Raw genomic sequence first — 6,849 nt, 5'->3', positions numbered from 1 at the left:
GCCCTGCCCAAGCTGACCCATCCAATGCTGCCACCAGCAAAAGGCAGACCCAGGTCTCCCAGTCTCCTCGGGCCTGGCTCATTCATGTCCATGCCACCATGGCCAGCTCTACTGTGTTTCCCAGGTCATGTGAGGGGTCCACTCTTCCAGGTACCAATGTGGCTAGGGGTGGGGTCAGCTCTCCCGTCTTCATGCTCCCAGAGCCAGATCTCCCACAATGCCCAGGCAAGGTATGAGACCAGTTCTGTGCAGCTCTCAGAAAACATGTCCCTGAGCAGCAGCCCAGACTGGGGACATCCATTTGGCTTATGATGCTTCAGGGCCAGAGATCCAGACATGGCCCTTGGTAGCAGCACAGGCCAGGACCCCACCATGGTCCCAGGTGGTATCACTGGCTACTCACATCAGGCTATTCCTCACTATCCTTGAGTCTCCAGCTCTGCTTCTCTTCATTGTGCCCACAGCCTTTTGCTTCTCTTTCTCTCCATCTCTCCACAGTTTACTTGCTCCTTTTAGTGGTGCCCAGGGCCTCTGACTGGGGTTATCTCAGGAGTGTTTTCAGGAGTGCTATGGCCCATTTGTGCATATGGCACTTGGTGGGGGTCATCTTGGATATGGTCTGCCCTCCAGGCCTGCAAGGCACTGGACTGGTCATCATCTTAGGTTAGGTCTCTGTCTGGACTCCATGGCAACTGACTGGTGCACTCTTCTCCTGGGCCTATGCAGGGGTCATCTGTCTTGGATTCACTCCTGGGTGGGTTATCTGCATTCCCAGCATCTGGGAAACATCTCATCTCTGGCTCTCTCCCTGCCCTGGGAGTCTGCCAGGGCCTGCCTGTTCAGCATTGCACGGCTGGCCGTCTCAGGCTCACTTTTGTCAGTGAGTGTTAGAATACTCCCCAGATGTTCACGGGTCAGAACAGTGAGCATAGGTGTATTCCCTTTCCTCTCTGCCAGCTACTGATGCACACGTGACACAGCAGCCACACCTGCAGCATCTCTAGGGGCAAGAATTCATGGGTATTAATTTGTAATACAGGGGTGAGCATTCTGAACCCATCTTCTGTTCTGTTTTGTTTTGTTGCTTTATTAGCACATATTGATTGGAAATCACAATGGAATTCATTGTAACATTTTAAGCCTATAGAGTTTATTTTAATCATATTTATCCTTAACACTTTCTTGTCACCCTCCCACTTCTATTGATCCTCTTCCCAAACAGTATTCCCCCTTCCATTGTCACTCCATTGTTTTCTTCATTTGGTGACCCACTGCGTTTAATTAGGCTTACTTACAAGGAACATGTGTGAAGGGTTATTTACATGAGCACCTCACCAATGTTTATACCACTGAAGAAAATTAGTCTCCCTCCTCCAGCAACAATTAACTACATTTATATCAACATCAAGGGGTCCTCTATTTTTGGACCTGTATAAAAGAAGGTAGTAGCTTGGGCTTCTGGGTCAGAAGAAGCCTTGAGCTCAGCCTCTTTCTGCCGACTGCAACTGCTGGCAATAGTGACAGACCACTCGAATCTGAAGGTAAGAGAGAGTTCTGTGAAGACTGAACAAGCCATGGTACTTATCTCAGTGCATAGCAGACAGAGGCCGTGAAGAAGATATTGGAGGGGGTGAACCAGGCAACATTGCCTCCTGGGTCTACTTTCACCAGGTCTATTTCAAGGCTTAAGAGAACTCCTCTTTCTTGAAGCTGTCTTTCCTTCTTTTCAGCCTCCCTTCCATTATTCTCATATGCTGACATGTTTGCTACTGATTCCACAGCCATTGGAGCTTCTCCCGAGTCAATACACAATAGAGGAAAAAGCAACCCCCGCCACATGCAGCCACAGCTGCCAGCGTTGGGAGTGAGATCTTCTGTCAGCCCGTCCTGAAATTCTTTTGGAAGTTTGACAGGATTAAGGGGATTAATACATTAAAGCATTATTACAGCATTCACCAGAGATTTTCAAAAGACTTTACACTCTGATCTATTTGTTCTGTTACATAAAACTCGCATTAACAGGCTGACGGCAATGGGGAAAAATATCTGTGAAATCAATAACCTTATTTTTTGGTAAACAGATTTAGCAGGCTGAGCCAGTCATTAAGGCCTGCAGACCCTCCCACAGTGCACATCAATGAAATTACCCCTCCAGAATCCATCTGACAATTAAGCAGAGGACCTGCCTGAGTCTCCCAGCCCATTGATGGCAGGGCGCAGAAGAAAGAGCGGCCCCTTCCTCCCCTTTGGGCTTAGTCCTCTCCAGCCCTAGACCCACTAACCCAGAGTGCAACCAAGAGTCAATGCTGGACAGAGAAGAAGCCAGGGAAGAAACATGCAGTGATGCAACAGGAGGTTGCCTCTGAACTGCATTCTGGATTTCCTGCACAGTACGAAGCGGCAGCCCTAGAGATGGCAGTAAGGCATAGCTAGTAGTACTCCACAGGTGTAGATTCAAAACAAAGGGCTTTATGTCCTTGTAAGGGTGGAGACAAGGCCATCATTCTTGCTGGTTTTTCATATTGGTACCTGCCTCTGCAGAGTATAGTTTAGCCTTGTAAAACAATCAGTTACACGTATGCAGCACTTGCTGAGTAACACATTATTCTGAACACTTCATGAGCATTCCTTTGGTCAACACCTCCAGTAAACTTTTGAGGAGGGTTCTATTACTTTCATTTTGCAGATAAGAAGGTTGAGTGGCAGTATGGAGAGAGATAGTTCAATCCTGAAAGTATGAGGACCTAAATTCAATCTCCAGAACCCATGAAAAAAGACTAGGAGTGGGGGGAGGGGCCACTACAGGAGAAGCAATGATAGGCTCCTTGCCAGCCAGCCTAACCTACTTTGCAAGTTCCAGGCCAATGAGAGAACCCATCTAAAATAAATAAATAAAACGGACAGCATCTGAGGAGCTGCACCAGATTGTCCTCTAGCTTCCATATACTCACATGCCCACTCATATTAATGGACACAGGCATCTGTGTGAGTTGATGTGCACCAGATGGGTTTAAGAGACAGCTCAGCTCAGTAGAGGAATTTAGATTCCAGGAGACTGGAGTTACAGAAAGTTATAAGCTAACTACCATGTGGGTTCTGAGAACCAAACACAGGTCCTCTGCAAGGGCAGTAAAAGCTCTTAACTGCTCAGCCACTTCTCCAGTTCTTTTCCCAACATCATACAAATGTTACATAACATTTGTTAGGATTTGAAATTAGGATTTGTAAAATTTGAATTAGGATTTGTTTTCAGAGTCCAACTAAGAAACTAGGTTTCTATATTCAGCAAGTTATTTTGCTAACAAATATTCAAAGGCTTGCTCCCACACACCGAGCAGTTACCAAGTGTCTTAGACACTAATGCTTGCAGAAGCCCACTAACATAAATATTATTATATTCCAATTTTTTTCTGTATAAGGACTAAAGCTCAGATGGCTGAGGTCACATGACTGTTAAATGCTGGAGGTAAGAATTAAAACCAGGCAACCTCCCACAAGGGCTTGGGCTTAAAAACACTCAGTGTGTGAGCTTGTTCTAAGCTCAGGTGGCTGTTCTTGCATACCATTTGGCAATTATCAAGACATTTGGTGGCCTGCCTTAGTTCTTAGAGATGAGAAACTGGAGATAACACAGCCCCAGGACAGTGTCATCCAGGGAGCACTCAGTGCAGTAGTTTCTCACAGAATAAAGGACCTCACTGAGCTCAAGGCCTCTGGACAGCAGGTTTGCTGTTTGAATCATGATCAGCATATCCCCAGTTCAGTCCAGAGCCTGGCTAAGATCTCCAACAAATGACTACTACACAGTGGGAAATGATGCGCTTATCTTATTGCAACTTGAGGTGCCAGGGTTAGGGGGCCTCCCCTTTTCTGAGAAGGATATTGAGCAGTGGGGAAAGGGGCCTGAGGGTGGGACTGGGAGGAAAGGAAGGAGGTATCTGGATGAAGGTGTAAAGTGATTAAATTTAAAAATGGCTCCTACTTTAGAAATAAGGAGGCTGCACTCATTGAAGACACGTGGTCTGTCCAAAAACACACATTTATAGCATGTCAGCTAAGATTCAAAATAATTTTTTCTCTTTAAACTTTATCCCTTGTGCAATTCTCCCTTGCCTTTACTCTTCCTGCCATGGACACATACAAGCATGCATACATGCACATATGTACATCACAAACACTTGTATACATACACACAAGTTTATCTGTCCCTGTACCCTTCGTGCACATATGCAAACTCACATGCATGTGGGTGGGCACACACACAAACACACACAAGCTTTGATCACACCAAGCCATCGTAGAAGACAGTGAATTCTCATGTCTGTCCCATACCTTTGTATGAGCAGTTCCCTGCACCTAAAATGCTCCTTCTCTGACTTGCTCCTTTTAAATTTGTTTCTTCCTACTTATTATAGGAGTCTCACCATAGTTGTCAAACTACTTCTAGAAAACCATTTTTGTCCTCAAAGCCAGCTTGTATCATGAGGCACTTCACTGCCCTTTGGCACTGTGATATGACAGTGCCCTATATTGTAATTTCCTTCTCCTTCTGCATTGGGCCTCCTAGACTTTGAATTGTAATTTCCCATCTTTGCCATCTATCCACACCTAGCTACACAGCATTAATAAATGGATTTAGAACATGTGAACTCAGGCTATCATTTATACACACACACACACACACTGAAGCTCAATTATTGAGAGATCTAATTATGTTTTCACTGTTAATTATGTTAGCCACCTTTTGTTGTATAACAAATTATACCCTAAATTTAGCAGCTAAAAATTGCAACAACTGTTTTATTATCTCATCCTGTTTCTATAATTCAGGAATCTGAACCAGCTCAGCTGACTGGTTACAGGTTGGTCTCAGGGGAGTCTACAGTCAAGATGCTGTCTGGGCTGCAGTAATCAGCAGGCTGGGTGGGGTTGAAATATCCTCTTCCAAAATAGCACCTTCACATGGTAGATGGCAGGAGGACATGGCTGCTGACCTCATGGCCTCCTCCAGAAAGCTGAAGGCTCTCATTATAGAGTAGTTCCATTCCCCATGCATGCTCCAGAGAGAACAAGAAGGAATCCAAATACTTTTTACAGCCAGCATGGACCATCACTCCTGCCAAAGTCTCCTCATTGGAACCAAGCCATTAAATTCAGCCCACTCTCAAAGGGATGAAGCTGGGGCTCCACCTGTTGGAGGTAAGAGTGTCAACAAATTTATGTCCTTAGAGAAAGATAGTCCCCAACTCACTAACCTCAACTCTTGGAGGGAGGAGGAAGGAAGCACAAACAGCTGATACTAGGAAACAGGCAAGCTCTTCTCAATTGAATGGGAACAAAGAAGATGAGATGCTGCTCCGGCATGCACACATGGCCTCTTCATTAGGAACACTGCGGATGCCCAAGATAAGGCCACTCATGACTGATGATGAGGAGCTCTCTATAGCCTACCTCCCATCCACTAAAAGGATTTTAAAGGGCTTGGAAGAACAGCAAAACCAGGAGTTCCCACAGCATCCTAAAGCCAGAAGTGATCCCAACTGCTCAGAGGTAATCAGTGGCCAGTTTCTAGATGTGTAGTGCATTTGTCAACCCTACTCCTGATCATTCTGATATACTTAAGATAAACTGTCTTGAAATGTAGGCAACATTTTCATCAAACAACAACAAAAAGGCAAGGATGTAAATGGAAAATAACCAATATTTCCTTACTCCCTACTGTGTGACAGGCAACTGATACACACAATCTCATTTAATCCTCTGGTGACAGTTCTTATTCCCACTTTACAGATAGAAAACAAAATGGAGATCTATAAAAAATCCCTCTCATGTGCCAGGAGAACACAAAAACTCTGATGTTAGATATGTATCCCCTGGGACACATCAAGAATCACAGTTTATTATTAGTTACTTTTAGTTCTGTGACTCAGATATCTGACATTTGCAACCAAAAGTAGGGAAGGGCTTATTTGGTTCACAGTATCAGAAGACCCAATTTATTGATTTTGCTCCCATGTTGGACAGACTCTCATGGCAGCTGGCAGGAAGCCAACAGCTCATGTTTTGAACCATAAGCACGAAGTGGAGAAAGTAAAATAAACATGTGTTCTTGATCCATTTCTTTGCTCTTGTCTGCAAGGAACCTGGACATCCCATCAGGTATCCTTTTGATTTTAATCCACACCTGTAGCACTAGTATAGGTCTGGCCATATGGACCAGCCCCCTTTCACTGAGGAAGACACAAAAAGCAATTCCTTATAACATGCCACTCCCTTCCTGTAAGAGAGCCCTCACTTCTTTTCTTCCAGATGTTATCTTATAATCTTATTCTACCCTGATCTTTGTAGACCCCAGAACTGCATGGGGTAATTTGAGGATTGAAAAAAAGCAACTGAGCCTCACAGGGAGCCATGGCTGCTGCAAGCAGAGGCAGCAAAGAGCCACTGTCAGCTCTGCAGAGCCAGTGTGTGGTAATTTGACAGGATTAAGAGGATTAATACATTAATGCATTATTAGTGCTTTTATAGGAGATTTTGTAAGAGTTGAGCACTGTGATCCCTATGTCCTGTTATATAAACTGGCAGTAATTGCCTTAATTGGCCAATTGTTGCTGAGGGAAACAGACAGGAAACAGTCCTGATTATCTTGCACTCTGGGGTTTCAGAGTCTGGCCACACCACAGATCCCTACCAAACCAAAAAGGCTTAGGGAAACTGAGTCTCAGTGTAGCCACCCAAACTGGAGGTACAAGGCAGGCCCATGCACTGGGGCACAAAACAGCCTAGGCATGTCTCTCCAGTATCCAAATTCCTGTCCCAGACATGCTGCCCACTGACTGGCCCCACCCC

At 45.0% G+C, this 6,849-nt stretch overlaps 1 non-coding gene across 1 annotated transcript; it reads right to left on the bottom strand.

The window, feature by feature from the left end:
• Window positions 1-883: 883 nt before the first annotated feature.
• On the bottom strand, window positions 884-1,011 carry LOC129676995 (small nucleolar RNA SNORA17). Its single transcript, XR_008720152.1, has one exon. It is a non-coding gene; the product is annotated as a small nucleolar RNA SNORA17 (small nucleolar RNA).
• Window positions 1,012-6,849: the final 5,838 nt, after the last annotated feature.

This window comes from Psammomys obesus, unplaced genomic scaffold, assembly GCF_907164565.1.
Source record: "Psammomys obesus unplaced genomic scaffold, mPsaObe1.curated_primary_1811, whole genome shotgun sequence".
Classification (NCBI taxonomy): Eukaryota; Metazoa; Chordata; class Mammalia; order Rodentia; family Muridae; genus Psammomys; species Psammomys obesus.
Note: the sequence above shows the minus strand (reverse complement) of the source record. Positions and strands in the feature narration are given on the sequence as shown.